The following is a 19253-nucleotide window of genomic DNA, read 5'->3' as shown; positions in this document are numbered from 1 at the left end:
TTACTTGTAGGCATATGGATATCACCCTATCACTGACAGCTTTGTACTTCAGGATAGATCTCGAAACTTTCTGTTTGACGATGAACGCGATGTCATTCCTCTTCCAGTTCCCGGCATAGCAGACAATCGTATGTTTGTCTGGTTCAAAATAGCCAATATCAGTCTATTTCAGCTCACTAATGCCTAGGACATCGATCTTCGAGCCTTCCATTTCGTTTTTGACAACTTCCAATTTTCCTACATTCATACTTTGCACCTTCCACATCTCGATTATTGAGGGATGTTTGCAGCTGTTTTTTTTTTTTTTTTTTTCCCGTTTTGAGTTGTGCCACATCAGCAAATGAAGATCCCGAAAGCTTGACTCCATCCACGTCATTCAGGTCGACTCTCCTTCGAGGAGGCAGCTCTTCCCCAGTCATCTTTTGAGTGCCTTCCGACCAGAGGGGCTCATCTTCCAGCACTATATCAGACAGTGTTCTGCTGCTATTCATAAGGTTTTCACTGGCCAATGTTTTCAGAAGCAGACTGCCAGGTCCTTCTTCCTAGCCTGTCTTAGTGTGGAAGCTCTGCTGACACCTGTCCACCAAGGGTGACCCTGCTGGTGCTTGAAATACCGGTGGCAAAGCTTCCAGCATCACAGCAACATGCAAGCCACAACAGTACGACAAACTGACAGACACATTATCGAGGGTAATTTCCTTTACTTAAGGCCAACCGATTGTAAAATTTAATCACATCTACAAAATGCCTTCACAGCAACACCTAGGCTAGTATTAGGCCAAACAACTGATCGCCATAGCCTAACCAAGTTGACACAAAAAAATGAACCATCACAGTGACCTTATTTGGAAAAAAGTTCTTGTAGGTGTAATTAAGTGAAGGATCTCAAGATGAGGAGGTCATCCTGGATTAACTGGATGGGCCCTAAATCCAATCTCAAGTGTCCTTATAAGAGACAAAGAGGAGAGACACACAGAGGAAGAGGCCACATGAAGACAGAGGCAGAGATTGGAGTGATACACGTACAAAAAATGAATGGCAAGGATTGCCAGCAACCGTCAAAAGGTAGGGGAGAGGCATGAAACAGATTTTCCCCCATAGCATCCAGAAGGAACCGACTCTGATGACACCTCATTTCAGACAAAAAAAAATTCCTGTTATTTTACGCCACTCAGTTCTTGGTCCTTCATTACGGCAGCCCCAGGAAACTGATACAGTCCGCAGTCTGATGATGATCCACAAACTGTTACTGGCCCATGATAAGTGCAGAAATTGAGTGATTTCACGTGTGTTGAATCTAATTATAAATAAATATGGGCTGGTGTTTGGTAGGTCCTTTTTTTTTTCCAATTAATTATTTTACTACTAGTTTTTATCGTATTTTGCAAAAGTCTCAGTCCATGACAGATTACGAGGAATACAAAAAAAAAAGGTTCTTCTCCAAAGAGTTGAGAAGCACTACTCTAAAAGCTAGCTAGCTGCAATTCTCAGTTTCTAGTGAAGGCCCACTGCTGAACCTGTTTCACCCTATAATTTGTATTTTGTTTGTTGTTCAAGAGAAATCTAGAGAGAGGCCTCAGATCCATGCCCTCAAATCCGTATTTTACCCAAAGGTTTTAACTGCTTTTGTGTTTTATTTTATTAATGTTAAAACATCTTTATTAATTATTCTGATACAGAAGTAATACGATTTCCAGATTCGGAAAGTGGCAGCAGCGGCAGTAACATTGTTTTGATTCTTCACAGCCCTCCAGCCCCAAACAAAACAAAACAAAAAGAGCCTGTAAAAGAGCAAAAACAAAAACCCAGGACAACATCCACAACAGAACTAGTGACAAGGGATCCCCATGAACTCCAAAATATGGAATGGGTGAGAACAGCCACCTCATCACCAAGATCTGTGTGGTCTTAGCGTCTGTGTGGGAGGGTGCAAAGGGGCGCATACCAGACCTAGAACTCCAATCCTTACCTACCTTCAGACATTTCCAACTACGAAATTCTCTGTAACTGCCCCAAATGCAAGACAGGAAAATAAAGAGAACATATAAATTTGCATCTAACCTTTGTAAAAAGTGAGGAGGCTAGTCAGTAAGCTCAAGTGAGAAAAAATGATCCACCAACCGGATCGCTTCATCACATTTTAACAGAATACATTTAGATAATTCCATAGAGCATGAGCCTTAGTGTTCCAGGGGCTGGAGGACGCGTGGGCCAGTCTGCACAGCTACCCTGTGGCTTTCTCACCCTCCCTGGCAGGCATCAAAGAAGTAGAGACCAGAAGTGTTGGCCCACAGGAAATCTGAGCTCTCTTGATCAGGACTGCATTCCTGCATATTCAGCACCACAATTTCTAAGAAATTTAGATAGGAATAATAGCACTTAATAAATTGAAGATTTGGAGGGGGAAGGGAGGGGTCAATAAATAGCATACCACTTCCCTGCCTGAGTTTTGAACCATTTGACAAATAAGACAAAAGTGCCAGCAGATGTAGATCCAAAACACAACCTTTGTACTGGTAAAGGCTCAGTTGGAGGATGGCTGTGATGCAAGCTCAGTGAGTTTGCTAATTTCTGCCTCCCACCACCCCCGCTCAGCCTAGACTTGTCTAGACAGCCTGGATTCCTGGTCACTCAGTCAGCTCATGTGAGGGAAGCCTGGGGTCTGCAAAGTAGGTTCACATCCCCAATATTGCTGCTTCCCACTGGGCTGGGCGGAAAGACAAGGCAAAAGAGACCAAATCCCACCCCCCTCCCCACAATGAACTCTACTCTGTCAAGAAATGTGCACCCATGGATGCCACCCACCAACCATGAATTGACCCCACCCCGATGGGATCTCTCCTTCCTAGAGGAAACCAGAGGAGAGAAAAGTTACCCTCACACACACCCAACATTTCAGATTTTTGGCCCTCTTAACCCACTGGACTTAACCATTAAGTCTATGGTGTACCCAAGGCCGAAAGTTTATTCCTTATTTTATTTTTTCATCTCGGACTATGTCAAGTCATGTTGCCCAACATATCTTATCAGAGATTCTGCGACAACATCAAATGACAACCATGAGAGACTGTGATAATCAAAGTCTGGCATACAAGACGTCTCCAACATGAACCCTCTCCCACTGTGATTTTCCTGGGGGAGGCAACAAAGCCTGTAGTCTCCTTGCAAGTTAAAGTTCAGACATTAAAGGAACGCCCCAAATAGAAGTCTTTTGATCTTGTGAGCTAAAGTTCAAAGAAGCTAAAGTCCCAAAACTCTCTCTCCAACTTGCCCTCTGCTCCAACTCAGCCAGAGATTCTTGACGGCTGGTGGAGGCAAATTCTGCCATCTGAGCCGCCACACACAGGAATGGGTGTTGTTCATTCAAGGTCTTGGCAATTATGTTACGCCAGTGCCAATTCACCCATGACTTTTGCTTTTAAAGAATCCAGTGAGTTGATAAGATGCACAAGAACACCCAACCCCTTACCCAGCTACCATTTACTGAACAGTTTGATCAAAGATTCTATGGAAGAATCCTTTTGAAAAGGGGGAAAAAATAGGACAGAATTTCAAATTCTCAGAGACTCCAGACTTTCTGGAGCCATGGCAGCTGGATGAACCACTGAAACTATTGCCCCGAGATAATCTTTAAACCTTGAACCAAAATTATCCCCTGAAGTCTTCTTAAAACCAAATAGTTTAGCTTAACTAGTAAAGCGTGTCAAACTGACAATAGCAACACGGAAGATTAGGTAGGAAACTCAGGGGACAGTGAATTTATGTTAATGGTCAGGAACAACTCAGAAAAGGAGGGTGAGAACGCTTGCGCAACTCGAAGAATGTAAACAACGTCATTGAATTGTACATGTAGAAACTATGGAGTCGGTGTGTGTTTTGCTGTATGTATTCTCAACAACAACAACAAAATAAATAAAATGAAAAAAGGAATACGCAACCCTTAGCCCTGTATCCACCGTATTGAGAAGGGAAGCCAACGTCCAGTCCCAGGCAGAACTATGTTCCCTGAAGTCAGCCACAATCTTCTCGGAATCCGTGGTATCTAACTGGAGGGAGATGCAGACATCTGGTGAATTTTGAGAGATGTGTACCTAAGCTATCACTGCTTTAGGAATTTGCAATGGTGTCAGTCCAGTTACTTAAGTCTCACTGGGGGTGCCTTTGTTTCAAAGTGTCAACTTTCTATTTAAAACCTCTTAACATCCATTCCTGCCTTTGGGCCCCACGTCTAGCTAACCCTGGGACCAAACCGAGAGCGTGCACGATTCACCAGTCTCCACGAGCAGGCACGCGCAGCCCTGGACTACAGTGGCATGTCTGCTGCCTTTGCTAAATAAAGAATTGCTGAGCCTTTGACCTCTACCTCCAGGCCTGGTCTCTCCCTCCGGCTCCGTGGCTTCTCCCAAGAACTTTGTTACAGGCACTAGAACTTTGTTACCTTTCCGTTTATTTCCTAGGTCAGTCTCTTTCACTTTACAACGCGTGTCGGGCAAGATCACGTCGCAGAGGTTTTCCCAAAGCCTGTTCCATGGGTGCCTGGAAGAGTAAGGTTTCCGCGGCCTTTATCTCCACTAAAACGCAGAGGAGTTTTGATTTTATAAAATGTGGCCAAGAGGAGAGGATGGCTAGAGAAGAGGAGAGGAAGGTGAAGGGGCTGGAAAAGCGCCATGCATTCACCCTGGACTCTCCAGAACCCCACTTGGAGAGGGGCCAGAGGCAGAAGCTACTGGAACAACTCAAAGGGGATTTTTACGTGATACTTCTAAGCTCGAACAGTTACTTGGCGGTCTTGTTTCAGGGTGTGGCAAGAAGTTGGGGATGTCTAGAACCAGCACTGTGCTGGCACTCCAAGGACTAGAAGCTTCCAAGTCACGGAAATGGATTTGGCCTGGGTGCTGGCGTTCCTAAAAAGGGCAGTGGTGGAAGTGAGCCAAGAGGAAGAGCCAGGGTCAGCAGCACAGTGGCTGCAGCTGGAAGACTGCTTTACGAAGGCAAGGGAAGCATCTTCAGGGGGCCCTAGATGCAACTGGGGCACACAGGGCCAGGAGGGAGAGGCTGAGGACCTGCTTTACATAGACGCAGACCGTGGGGCAGGCCAGACGCTTGGGCCACACACAGATCAGGAGTCGTCAGCCCAAAGGAGAAGTGCGGGGTGTGGATAGGATTGCCTGGGAGACGTGACTATTAGATGGGAGGTTAGGTTAGCTGAGTAGTATTCTCAAGGTTTCACTTCTCTAAGCCTGATCTTGCAGATGAGCAGTGGAGGGCCTGAGAATCCAGGCTGTGCACCCTCCTCGTCATTACAGAGAATCCCAGAACCTCAGCAGTGGGCAGGGCCTTAAAAGGCCGCCAGTCTCAGTCTCCACCGCCCACTTTACGTACCTCTCTTACAAAGCCTGGTCACTTGATAGCACCTAGCCAAACCTACACATTTTTCTGCCTCTAGGAGCAACCTGAGCGAGGCCCGCTACCACTCTGGTGATTACACAATGAGGACCTGCAGTTTCAGGCCATCTGACTTAAATAACATTGTCAGGACCTGTATTGTTATCCAAGTTTTAGGAATAAAGCATAAATCATTGGGGTTTAGTTTGGGTTCAGCTGTTCACCAACTCTGTGACCTTGTTAAGATACTCCCCTTGGTGAAGGTGTGGCCTCCTTCCTTTGGGACCTTTGGAGGCCTGCCTTTGCCACTATTTAATGCAAGTCACAGAGCGTGGCAGCTCCTCTAAGGACACTCCCTTCCAGACAGCCATCAGGCGATACTTCCGAGGGCTGCTCCCTGTGGTCCAGAGAGGCTGGAGAGCCACCATCTGGGCTCTGGGAAACTGTGCTGCCAAGTGCAGGCCGCTCGGCCCACCACCGCTCCCCTGAAGATGGGGTGCTCATACCTCTCACGCTTCTCACTAACAGCAGACCAGGTAACAGAAGAAGAGCCAAAGGGGACTTTGTCCCCTTTATCCATTGACCTGGCCCTTCCGGGTAGCCCCAGATCTCCTCTTTAGGTGTGTTCAAGGAACTTGAGAAAAGAGCAGGTGAGGACACACGGACAGCAGTTGCAGCTAGGCAGCTGCTCTACGTTCCACACAAGGATGTTGTTTTGTGCCACGGAGTGTAACAAGGAAAGGCTAGAAACCACTTCAAAGCCTAAGGGATTAAAAAAAAAAAATTTTTTTTTTAAAGGGTGGGTTAAATTATAATTTTTATATATTTTGTTTATTATTATGTATTTGTTTTTATTTCATAATTAAATTAGGATGCATCCCTACTGTGGAATGCAGCAGTTAAAAAGAATGAAGTAAACCCATAGGTGCTGGCTGAAAAGCTCTCCGAGACATATGATTAAGTGAAAACAACCAGGGCAGTAAGTTTATATATTATGATCCCGTTTACACATTTTTTAGTGCGTGAGTGTGTGTGTACATGCGTGGGAGTGTGGTGAGTGTGTATGCGTATGCTTCTGTGGGTGTGCGTATGTATGTGAGTTTATGTGGTAATAAATGTGTGCATGCGTATATGTGTGTGCGTGTGTGCATACACGTGCGTGAACGTGTATGTATATGTGTAAGTATGAATGTGTATGTATATGTGCGTGGGAGTATGGCCTGTGTTTTTATGTGCGTACACGTGTGTATTTATGCACGTGAGTTGTAAGTATGCGTGTGTGTATTGTGTGGGTTGCATGTTTATGCGCATGCATGTATGTGTGTAAGTATGTGTGCATGTGCGTATGTGTGTGAGTGTGCGTGTATATATACGTGCATGCATAAGTATGTGTGTATATGTGTTTGAATGTGCATGAGAGTGTGCGTATATATGTGTATGAGTGCATAAATGTGTGTGTGTGTTTGTGTGTATGTTTGTGTGCGTGTGGGTGCATGTGTGTTTATATGCACAGGACAAAGCAGGGAAGGAAATGAACCACACTGCTAAGAATGGTTATCTCTGGGAGAGTGGGGTAAGACTGAAGGAGCAGAAACAGGGCTTGCACTTCTCGCTTTTTAAGTGTTCGGATCGTATGTGACTTTAATATATGTATTTTTCAGTATTTTCAAGGCTTAGGGCCCAAATAAAACAAAGCCATCCCCACATTTCCGTCATAGCAAAAAAAAAAAAAAAAAAAAAGGGAAGTGATTTGGTGTGGTTAAAGCCAAGGCTACAAGTCCAGAGAAGTCAACCTTGAAACCAGAGAGCACATTCTCACTCACAGAGTTACCAAGGGACTGATGGGCTCCTGGGAAGGCTGAGAGCCGGGAAGGTGGGATGATGGGCTGGGTGGTGGGAGGGGGTCGAGCCCAAGCTGCAGGGGGTCCTTGTCAGGAGGGAGGCTGGTCCACCCTGCCATCCTGGCCGCCTGTGACCACAGGGGTGGGGGGCATGGAAGATGGAGGCTCCGCCTGGGTTGTGTGCTCTGTCAGGGCAGAAGACTTCAGGCAGAGGGCTCACTGTGATTTCTGGAGCAGGGCTGGTGGTGGGGGCAAGACCAGGGGTGGGTCATCCAGGGATGAAGTGAGGAGTGGGCACGTTGCCCTCTCGGGACCTGCCCAGCTCAAGATTCCAGGTATCCGTTAGGTAAACGAAAACCAAAATAAAACTCAGTGCACACGCTAGGGATTGCGAAAACCAGAATTACAGCCACCTTCTGGGCCAAGCAAAGCTATTACTAAAATTGGTTTTCAGGTTTTAGTAAACCCACTTTCAGCCTCAATGGCCCCGGTAGAAACGGTATGTCCAAAAAGAATGACCTCTCATCTCTTAGGTGGCAACTACACTTCCCCAGTGCCCTTAAATCCGGTTGGTTCTTAATTTGTTAAATCTCTAGAACCCTTAGAAACTGTCTCCTCCTCTCCATTGTGGTGATGGAGGAGGTGCAGGGAGAAATCGGAGGCTAAACCTAAGGCTTCCTACTTATAACGTGGGTCCCGTCACCAAGGCCTTCCTCTCCTCTCCTTCCCGTCCCAGTCCTGCCAAGGGAAAGAGGAAGCAAACATCTCCCCCGAAGTCTGGGAAGCTGCCTGGTGTTAGTCCCTCACCCCCACACTCTGGACGCTGACCAGCTAAAGCCATTGTCCCTCCAGGCACTGAACTCCCCGTGGTCCAGAGAGTTCTCATTCCCACATCGACTTTCTCCTACCCTGTGGCCTGCCCTGCCCCTGTGCCCTCTGCTCCCCTCACTCTACACCCTCTTTGAACAGTCACGCCTTCAACTCTCACCAATCTGTCAAAGATTCCCTCGTCTCACTCAATCATTTATTCAAGCGTATTTGCTAGGCACTTACTCTATGCCAAACCCTGTACGAATTGGGGAGGGTGCAAAAATGAGCGACAGGCATCGATTCAACAAGTATGTATTGATACCCTTAATATGTGTCTCCTAATATGTTCTAGAGGCTGAATAAGACGTCGTTGTCGTCATCATGGCTGTCGAGGTAGACAGATAAATAATTAAAGAATTACAGGGCTCAGCGGTCAATAATATGACTAAGGAAGTCCAGAGCGCTGTGGCAATATCAGGTAGGGAGTATCCAGCCTAGGGAGTCAGGAGAGGCATCTGGAAGGAGACGACACAGAAACTGGGGTCTCCCCATGGTTAAGGAGCACCGAAACAGGGGAGGGAGCAACTACTGCTGATTAGGCTTCCTTCCTCTCTAGGGCATCCTGTTCACAGCCCTCGGGCTGCAGGAATCCTGGGGAATTCGGGGCAGCAGTAAGGGAAAGACAATATAGTCACCCGCAAGGTGAAAAGTGTCTTTAAGATCACCTCACCAAACCCTACATCCTAAAGGAATTCCTTGTAGCGCCAGTGACCGTGCAGGCCCAGCCTCAGCTTAGATCTCTTTAGTAAAAATCATGCCTCAAGCTCAGCCCCCATCCCACCCCAAGGCACTCTTCAAAATGTAGAACAGCTCTGACAGGAATATTTTCTTCAGAGTTTATGAAAAACAACTCCGAATTTAGACTTTACTCATCCTGGGTGGTATTTTCAGTAACTCAACGGGTGAGCCAAAGTGACATCACAGTGAGCAGCTCTTCATTCTCAGGGACCGGAGGGCAGCATCCAAAACACTCATAGAATGAAAGTGAGAGCTAAGCCCAGGAAAGGGAGCTGGAGGTCCTGGGAAGCCAGCTACAATCCCACCGATGGCAAGTGCTCCAGAGTCTCCCACGACCTGAAGAATTGCTAGAAGGCTGTCCTTCCCAGCCAAGGAGTTCTACAAAGGAGGATACAGGATGGACCCACTGCTGAAGAACCACACCTTAAGCTCTGAGTTTACTATCTTGGGCTTTGAGAACCTGCCAGAACTGCAGATTCTCTTCTTTGGAATCTTTCTAATCGTGCATCTTGTCACCCTAGCAGGGCACACGACTATTGTGCTCGTCACCCTCATTGACTGCTGCCTCCAGACTCCCATGTATTTTTTCCTTCGCAACCTGTCCACCATTGAAATTTGCTACGTATTGGTTATTGTCCCCAACATGCTGGCTAATTTCCTGTCCAGGAACCAACGAATGCCCTTCCTGGGCTGTGCCCTGCAAATGCTCCTCTTCATTGCCCTGGGTGGGGCAGAGTGCTTTCTCCTAGCCGTGATGGCCTATGACCGATTTGTGGCCATCTGCAACCCCCTGCGCTACACACTCATCATCACCAGGGCCCTCTGTCTGCAGATGCTGGTGCTGGCGTGTGTCAGTGGCTTTGCACTCTCACTCACCCTTACCACGTTGATATTCCTCCTGCCCTTTTGCCAGTCCCACGAGACCAATCATTTCTTCTGCGACATCCCTGCTGTCCTGTTCCTGGCCTGCTCCGTCACGCAAGCCAATGAGATTGCAGTCTTCGTCGTTTGCATGCTCATCCTGTTGATTCCCTTCCTGCTGATCCTGCTCTCCTATGGATTTATTATTGCCACCATCCTCAGGATCCACTCGGCTGAGGGCAGAAGCAGAGCCTTCTCCACCTGCGCTGGGCACTTACTGGTCTCTCTTCTGCACTACGGCTGTGCAATAACCATCTACATTCGCCCTAAGTCATGCTACACCCCAGAACAGGACAAAATCGTGTCCTTAATCTACACCAATATAACCCCCATGCTCTACCCTATGATCTATAGTCTGAGGAACAAGGAAGTCAAGGGTGCCCTCGGGAGACTCCTGGAGAGCCACAACCGGACGAAGCGGCAGCCCAAGGCAAGTTGAAGGGGAAGGTGGGGCCCGCCACGACTAACCTGGCCTTCTTTGAAGAAGCCAGTGGGACATCTCACCCACCACCCTCCCTCCGCCTAGTTGCCCTGTTCCTTCCTGTGAGGGCTGCACCATGGTTCTGAGTGCACCTGGAACTCGCTGCCTCCTTGTCTGTGGTCAGAGAGCTGGAACGAATGCTAAGGGTTTCAGAGACAGAGCAGTTCTGGGGCATTTGTGGATGTTTCTCTGTCCCCTCATGGACAGTGTTATTCACTAACTGAATCAGTGTCAGAGTCACGGACACTGACGGGAAGCAGGTCACGAGATGACCCAAACAAAGCATTATGTCAGCCACGTCGCTGGCCGAGGAACCAGCAGGGATGGAAATACAGGGAGCTCCCCAAGTCCAAACTAGATAAAGTGAACGGGTAGCAGGCAGAGCCATCCCAGAAAGTGAATTCCCTCATCACCGGAAAATGGCCCAGAGTCCGGCTGAGACACAACAGTGCAAACTGAAGCAGCAGCAGCACTGGGGCCTCATCCAGCTCACCATCCTCACTAAAGTGCTTCAGGACCTGCCCCCCTTCCAGCTTCTGGCCCAGCTGACTCCTCCTCGTCCTCTGAATCTCAGCTAAAGGGCCACTTGGTCCCAGAAGCCTGTGCAGACAAGCCCTTTCCCACCGCTCTTCTGTGTCCCTAACTGGCCTAGAGGCTCCTTGAAGGCAAGAACTGCGATTTATCTCTGTCACCCCAGCACCTGGCACAGAATAGATGCCCAATAAATGTTAATTGACCTGAACCATGAACCACCATAAGCTTTGGCTTAGGAATATCTTCAGACCTCACTTGTTAATGGAATGAAAGCTTTCAATATCCTTCCAGGTTGAGGCCTCTCTGATCTGAGGACTCAGTTCAGGTGTAATAATCACAAGAAGGCATTCTCTGACCACGCTCCTACCGCACCGGCTGGGCTAAGTGCCATGGATCCCTGTGTTTCCCTCCGTCATAGCACTTAGGAGTAAGTATTTCTTGAATGAATGAATGAGTACCTTGTGTGTACCAAGCACTGCTCTTGGCACTGGGGATACAGAAAAGTGTAAGACATGGTCCCTGCCCTACAGGAGCCCACAAATGAGCCTGGGTGATAAAGCACAAAAACAATTCATTTTAATACAATGTGTTACACCTATTCACGCATACGAAGGGATGACCCATCCCCACCACCCAACTTATTTCTATGAACTTGAGTGTTAAAAGGGTCAAAAAGGAGGAGGCCTCGGTCCTTGATGGACTTTTCATTGGACAACTAAACCAACCCCATGACCGTCTCCCTCTGGACTTGTGTTCAGTCAGCAATATATTTTTGTATTATTTAAGCCAAAAAAAAAAAAAAAATTCACGAGGCATGAAGAAAAAAACACTAAGCAGTTATTCTCACCCTTGTCTGCTCTTCTCACCTCGTGGCCCTTACCGGTTCCCTCATCACGCCTAGGTGAAGACCCCGCCTTCTGCCTCAAAGAGGCCACCGGAGGGGCACTCCTTGATGGGAGTGTTGGAGTGCAGGAAGCTCAGATGGAGATTCCAGGTCAATCACTTGGGCAGAAGGCAGGGAAGGTGAGGTGGTAGTTAAATCAGATGAATGAATTCCACATGGCTACAGAGACAGAAAAAACGGGAGCGAGAACAAGAGAGACAGCGATAAAAATAATAGCTGCTTGGTGTCCAACAACACCCCCTCCAGCTCCATATAGCCCTACAGGGAGCACCCTTTATTTGAGCAAACTCAGGTGAGTGCCTCTTCTTTCATTGCTTTAAGTGTTAGCGCCCAACCATTGACAACTCTTGGAGCTGGGTGAAGGGTAGATGAGGTTTTCATACTGTTCTCTCTACTTTTGTGTAGATGTGCCATTTCCGTAATAAAACAACTGAAAATAAAAGACCTCTCCATCTTTGTCATATATCCAAGCTTGACTCTTCCCTGAAGACAAGGCTCAAATGCCACTGATTCCATGAAACTTTTGTGATTGGATCATTGCTTAGAAGGGCACTACTGAGGTAGCAAAGGTACTGGAGCCATTTTAAACTAGGTCCCTGCCCTAAGGAATGCCCACCCAGTCATCGGCCTGCTGCATGGCCTCCAGCCCATTGTTCACGGGCTTGCTGGCATCCCAGGTGTCCCACTCAGGACACAGGCCTGCAGGGAGGAGAGAGCTGTGAGCCCGAGGGCCTCAGGACCTCACAGAACTGTCCCCCTGCCCTGACCACAGTGGGCACTGCGTCAGTCCCTGCCCCGTCTTACCCCAGGGCACAGCTATCAACCGGGGCACCCAGGGGGCGGCTGCTCTGCCACTCCCGACTGAATTTGGTGATGGGCACCTGTGGCAGCTTGTTCTGGATCCAGCCCAGGAGCCTCTGCTTGGGTGTCTGCTTCTTGGCCTCCTCATCCTCCTCCTCATCCCAGATGGGCACGGAGATGGAGTAGTGCAGGATCAGGGTCCAGGTGAGCCCCAGGATCAGCTTGAGGTTCCCGTCCACGATGGCTTTACTGTCTGTGAGGGACAGGAGTGACAGCCCCGGGGAAGTGGGCCAGGGGCTGGTAGCTCATGGAGCTTTCAGGGACCAGGGAGGAGGGAGAGCCCCCCAGCCAGGGCGATGGGGCGTGGACTGGGCTCTGTCTGCCCGGAGCCTGCAGATGTGCAGGGGGGGTTAAGAAGCGAATGGGGAGACACCCCTAGAGGCATGATGACAATACCGTGCAATCACAGGGCCATGGGGGCCAGAGAAAGGACAGGCTGGGCCCATAGACAGGGCCAAGGAGGGCCTCCACAGGGTCCAGAGAGGACAGGTCCGGAGGGTGACAGGTCCAGGGGCCTGTGGGGCTGGGTGGGAGCAGAGCCCAGAAGCCGGGCACTTGACCGCATGCTGATGGGAGGGGTGGGAACGGTGCCTGGGAAGGGGAAGGCTGGGTGGCTGCTTGGGAAATACCATTGTTGCCCTGGCGTGGGGCTGGGGCTCGGGGCAGGGGAAGCGGAGGTGTTGGGCAGAGGAAGGCTGGGTGGCTGCTTGGGAAATACCATTGTTGCCCTGGGGTGGGGCTGGGGCTCGGGCCAGGGGAAGCGGAGGTGTTGGGCAGAGACCCCTTTTGTGCAGAGGTGTGGGGGTCCCCAGCCACCGCAGAGCTGAGCTGACAGGAGGCGCTAAGGGCTGGGGCACGGGAGGGGCCTCGAGTGTGGAGGAACCAGCTGGTGGGTGACTGGCTGAGGTGACTGAAAAGCATGAGGATTCCAGAGGCCCCCCTTGCTCCAGCTGCAGGAGAGGAGGGCCCCGTGAGCTCAGGGCCCAGGATGGGGGGGAGTCTGTGCTCGGGTGGTCAGCAGACGCCACGAGTGGGGCTCCCCGCATCCCGCTGCCTCAGCAGAGCTCAGCTCAGCTGTGCCGGCCTCCCCACCCCACTCCCACCTAACGGGTTGCTGGGCTGTAGGCGGCAGCCCCGCTCAGCACAGGGGAAGTGGTTAAGGAGCTGCCTCCTCCACCCTGGGCAGGCGCCCTGTACCCCTGTCACCACGGCAACCACTCGGCCTTACCCGGGAACCCATGTCTCAGCCTCCTGTCTGTTGCGGGGCGGGGTGCAGCATACAGTCGGGGCAGAGAGGTGCTGTCCCGGGGTTGGGCTGTGACCTGACAGGCTTTCTAGGAGTTCACCTTTGGAATCCCCTCTGGAATCTAAAGGCCCATAATCAGAAAATATGGGTCTAGGGAGTCAGGGAGTCAGCTGGGGGGAGTGAGGTGAGGTGAGAAGGGGTTGGGCCCCATCAGAAGGGCCATGGATGGGCCACACAGGCAGTGCTTTGAGGACCAGCTGGGCAGCTCAGAGAATCTGCCTGTCATGGATTGAGTTGTGTCCCCCAAAAACATCTGTCAACTTGGCTAGGTCATGATTTCCTTGTATGATTGTATGATTGTCTACCATTTTATCATCTGATGTGATTTCCCTATGTGTTGCAAATCCCATCACTATGATGTAATACGATGGCTCGGTGGCAGTTATATTGATGAGGTCTACAAGATTAGACAGTGTCTTAAGCCAATCTCTTTTGAGATATGAAAGAGAGAAGCCAGCAGAGAGACAGGGGACCGCACACCACCAAGAAAGCAGTGCCGGGAGCAGAGCGTGTCCTTTGAACCTGAACTTCCTGCCCTGAGATGCTCCCAGACCAAGGCAAGACTGATGATGAGGACCTTCCACCAGAGCCCAGAGAGAGAGGAAGCCTTCCCCTGGAGCTGGTGCCCTGAATTCAGACTTCTAGCCTACTGGACTGTGAGAGAATAAACTTCTCTTTGTTAAAGCCATCCACTTGTGGTATTTCTGTCATAGCAACACTAGATGACTAAGACACTGCCCTAGGGCTTGTCCTTTCCCTGCCCTGGCTGCTGCCTTTAAACTGCCACAAGGGCTGGCGGTGGGGTGGGAGGGTAGTCCAGGCCAAGGGTGTCCTAGCAAGGCTCAGAGAAGACCAAGGGCACAAAGCCAGGCTAGGCCCCTGTCCTGGTGGGTAGGGTTGGGCCCACCCTGTGGTCCATATTAGGCCAGCCTCTGCTGTCCTCTTCCCCCGTGCCAAGGAAGGAGTGCCCAGCGCCAGATTAAGGCATGTGAGGGCCCTAAACACTGATAATCTGTGGTGCCTCGTCCTCTGATTACTCACGAATTTGAATGAGATATGTGAGTTATAGATATGCACATGTATATATATACATAAATATATGTATGTCTGTGTGTGTGCATGTGTCTCAGCTGGACACTCTGGTGGTGTAGTCGTTCAGTGCTACTGCTGCTAACCAAAAGGCCAGCAGTTCGAATCTACCAGGGGCTCCTTGGAAACTCTATGGGCAGTTCTACTCTATCCTATAGGGTCGCTATGAGTTGAAGTCGACTCGATGGCAACGGGTTTGGTTTTTTTTATGGGTGTCTTAGCTAGCCATGATGTAACTTCTTTTTAAATGCAACTATAATATTAGTGATTGAACACAAAAGTGGTTTATGCCTTTTTAGTAGAATGAGATGAACTGGATCACAAAATTTTCAGTGGATGCAGGGTACTAAAATGTTTACTATATACCACATTTTCTAAAAAAAGAATATTCCACCATATGACCCTAAAAAAATAGAAAATCCCAGAGACTCCCCAAGAAAGTTACTGGAACTAACAGAAGGATACAGCAAAGTGGCAGGGTACAAGATCAAGACACAAAAATCAGCTGGGTTCCTCTACGCTAACAAGGAGGGCTACAAAAAGGAAATCAAGAAATTGATACCATGTACAATAGCCCCCAAAAGGATAAAACACCTAGCAATAAACCTAACCAGGGACATAAAAGACTTATACAAGGAACATTATAAAACGCTGCTGCAATTAATAAAAATAGATCTATACAAATGGGGGAAAAAAAGAAAGCATTCCATGCTCATGGATTGACAGACGTAAACATCATGAAAATGTCAATACTAGTGTCATGGATTGAACTGTGCCCCCCTCCCCCAAAATACACGTCAATTTGGTTAGGCCGTGATGCCCAGTATTGTGTGGTTGTCATTTTGTGATTGATATAACTTCCCTATGTGTTGTAAATCCTAATCTCTGCCTGTGGTTAATGAGGCAAAATTAGATTATGTTAAAGAGGATTAGGGTGGGATGTAACATCCCTGATCCAATGTAAAGGGAGTTTCACAGGGGTGTGGCCTGCACCACCTTTTATCTTACAAGAGATGAAAGGAAAGGGAAGCAAGTAGACAGTTAGGGACCTCATACCACCAAGAAAACAGCACCGGGAGCAGAGCACATCCTTTAGAACCAGGTTCCCTGCGCCCGAGAAGCTCCTCAACCAGGGGAAGATTGATGACAAGGACCTTCCTCCAGGGTCGACAGAGGCAGAAAGCCTTACCCTGGAGCTGATGCCCTGAATTTGGACTCCTACTCTACTAGACTGTGATGGAATAAACTTTTGTTTATTTATATACCACTTGTGGTATTTCTGTTACAGCAGCACTAGATGACTAAGACCCACTAAAAAACCCACTGCCGTCGAGTCGATTCCAACTCATAGAGACCCTGTAGGACAGAGTAGAACTGCCTGATAGAGTTTCCAAGAAGTGCCGGGCGGATTCAAACTGTCGACATCTTGGTTAGCAGCCGTAGCACTTAACCACTACGCCACCAGGGTTTCCAGATGACTAAGACAACTGCCAAAAGCAATCTATACATATAACGCAATCCCAATCCAAACCCCAACAATGTTCTTTAATGAAATGGAAAAACTAATCTCCAACTTTATACGGAAAGGAAGGAGGTCCCAATAGCTAAAGCAATATTGAAGAAGGGCAAAGTAGGAAGCTTCTCACTTCCCAATCTCAAAACTTAGCATGCAGCCACTGTAATCAAAACAGCCTGGTACTGGTTCAATGACAGGCGTATAGACCAATGGAACAGAATTGAGAACACAGAAGTAAATCCATCCATCTAAGGGCCAAAGTCCATTCGACCGGGAAGAAACAGTCTCTTTAACAAATGATGCTGGCAAAACTGGATGACCCTACACATAAAAATAATCAGGATCCATACTTCACACCATGCACAAAATCTAACACAAAATGGATCGAAGACCTAAATGTTAAAGTCAAAACTACAAAATTCCTGGATGATAACGTAGGGTCAAAACCAGGGGATCTAATTTTTAGTATAAATGGTCTATCAAAGACAACTGGAAATGCACAAATGACAGAAGATAAATTAGACAACTGGGACCTCCTAAAAATTGAGAACTTATGATGATGATCAAAAGACGGCACTGGGTTTACCAAGACGCAGGGCCAACGTAGCGCTATAGATGGAAACACCACACCGTCCCTCCACAGCAAAGACCTGAAAAACTAAATAAAACAGAGACAAACGTCAATCCCGGAACCCTGAGTGTCAAATGAACAGGGAAAGAACTCAACCAAGCACCGAATGGAATAAGAAACTAACAAAGAACAAAGAGTGAGGGGAGACACGAGTGGAGGTTCCCTATCAGCCAATGCAGCATGGATTCGCCATCTTGGACTCCTGTCAGAGATCGGCGGACAGGGCGTAGGGGAAAACAGCTTCATGGAACTCCCAGCAGGAGACAGAGCACCCAATGGACCTGCCCTGCTCCACCATAGCTGAGCAACTGGCCCTGCCCATTAGACAAGGAAGTGAAATGTATCCTGCCCACAGATGAGCAAACAACAAAGAATGCACAGCCCACCTGCTCAGACATAACCAAACCAAGCAAAAAAGCAGGACGAAACAAACAAACCTTCAATCGTTAAATGAAGAAAATAACTACTGAATGTCCCAAAGACAACAGACAATATCAAAAGCATATTAGGAAAAAAACAGGACAGGATGGTTCTGGTAGGCATCAAAATAAAACACCAGACAACTTTCCAGTAGAAGCAAATGCACTGGAACTATGCGATAGGGAATTCATATCTCTAATACTCAGAGTCATCCAAGGGTTGAAGCAAAAAGCAGACAAAAATGAGGAAAAAATAGACAAATTCATGAAAAAGGCAGACAAATTCATGGAAAATACAGACAAAACAGTGCAAAAATTCAGGAAAACAATACAGGAACAAAATGCCAAAATAAATTCACAACTAGAAATCATACGAAAACAACAATTAAGAAATCCAAAAGATAAACAAGAAGATTTCAGAAATGGACAGTGTCATAGAAGGTCTGAGGAGCAGGTTTGAAACAGTGGAAGACAAGATCAGCAAAATTGAAGACAAATGCTGGAATACTACTTTGTTTGAGGAAAAATCAGAAAAAAGAACAAAGAAAAATGAAGAAACCCTGAGAACGATGTAGGATACAATCTAAAGCAAAATTTTGTGAGTGATCAGACTTCCAGAACAGGGGGAGAAAACCGAAAACACAGAGAGGATAATTGAAGAATTGCTGGCAGAAAACTTCCCTAATATCATGAAAGCTCAATGAACGCGATATTGGATAGACCCCAAAAGAAAATCACCAAGGCATATCATGATCACACTCGCTAAAACCAAAGACAAAGAATCCTGACAGCAGCTTGAGAAAAATGAAAAGTCATGCAGGCAAGGAGGCAATGGGATGACACATATAAGACTTGGAAAGAAAAAAATTGCCAGCCAAGAATAATGTATCTTGCAAAACTCTAGTTCAAATATCATGACGAAATTAGGAAATTTCCAGGAAAACAGAAATTAAGGGAATATATAAAAAACCAAATCAAACTTGCAAGAAATATTAAAGGGAGTCCTTCAGTCTGAGGACTAACAACATCAAACAACAGCCTGAATCTAGGACGCAAGATTGCACTAGCCAGATACCGACCTAGGAAATGAACTCTCAAGGACTATTCAAAACCAAAAGATTTACAAGAGGGGACCAAAGAGGTTAATCTGTAAATGATAACAATGTCGGAACAATAAAAGAGGGAATAAATGGCGTAGGTACAGAACTTTCTAATGGAGAGGAAGGCAAGACAATACCAAGTAAGTAATAATAGACTGGTTCAAACCCAGGAAGATAACGGTAAATTTCAAGGTAACCACAAAGAAAGCTAACAAACCTACTCAACAAAATAAAGAAGAAAAACATAAAGTCCCAGTAAAAAGAAAATCTACAAAAACAAAACAAATGAAAAAAAAAATCCACAAACGAAAGGAATTGAGCACAGGAGGGTAAGAACAAAGAAAATATCAGCACCATTAAAAAAAAAAAAAAACCACAAAATGACAGCAGTAAACTCGCACCTATCAATAACTACGCTGAAGGTAAATGGCCTACATGCACTCATAAAGAGACAGAGAGTGTGACAGAATGGATTAAAAAAAAAAAAAAAAAACAGGATCCATTAATATGCTCTCTACAAGAGACACACCTTAGAAACAAAGATGTAAATTTATTAAAAATCAAAGGATGGGAAAAAATATATATATGAAGTAAACTAACTTCTACCAAAAAAGAACAGGAGTGGCAATTCTAATCTCAGATAAAATAGACTTTAAA

At 47.3% G+C, this 19253-nt stretch overlaps 2 long non-coding RNA genes across 2 annotated transcripts in view; both read right to left on the bottom strand.

The window, feature by feature from the left end:
- LOC126069265 (uncharacterized) overlaps positions 1 to 19253 on the bottom strand; it is a 126009-nt gene that overhangs the window by 67526 nt on the left and 39230 nt on the right. The window lies entirely within an intron of this gene.
- LOC126069267 (uncharacterized) lies at positions 11567 to 13026 on the bottom strand. The gene is made up of 3 exons (XR_007515899.1): positions 12932 to 13026; positions 12556 to 12728; positions 11567 to 11833 (listed from the first exon to the last, which is right to left on the bottom strand). It is a non-coding gene; the product is annotated as an uncharacterized LOC126069267 (long non-coding RNA).

This window comes from Elephas maximus, chromosome X (assembly GCF_024166365.1).
Source record: "Elephas maximus indicus isolate mEleMax1 chromosome X, mEleMax1 primary haplotype, whole genome shotgun sequence".
NCBI lineage: Eukaryota > Metazoa > Chordata > Mammalia > Proboscidea > Elephantidae > Elephas > Elephas maximus.
Note: the sequence above shows the minus strand (reverse complement) of the source record. Positions and strands in the feature narration are given on the sequence as shown.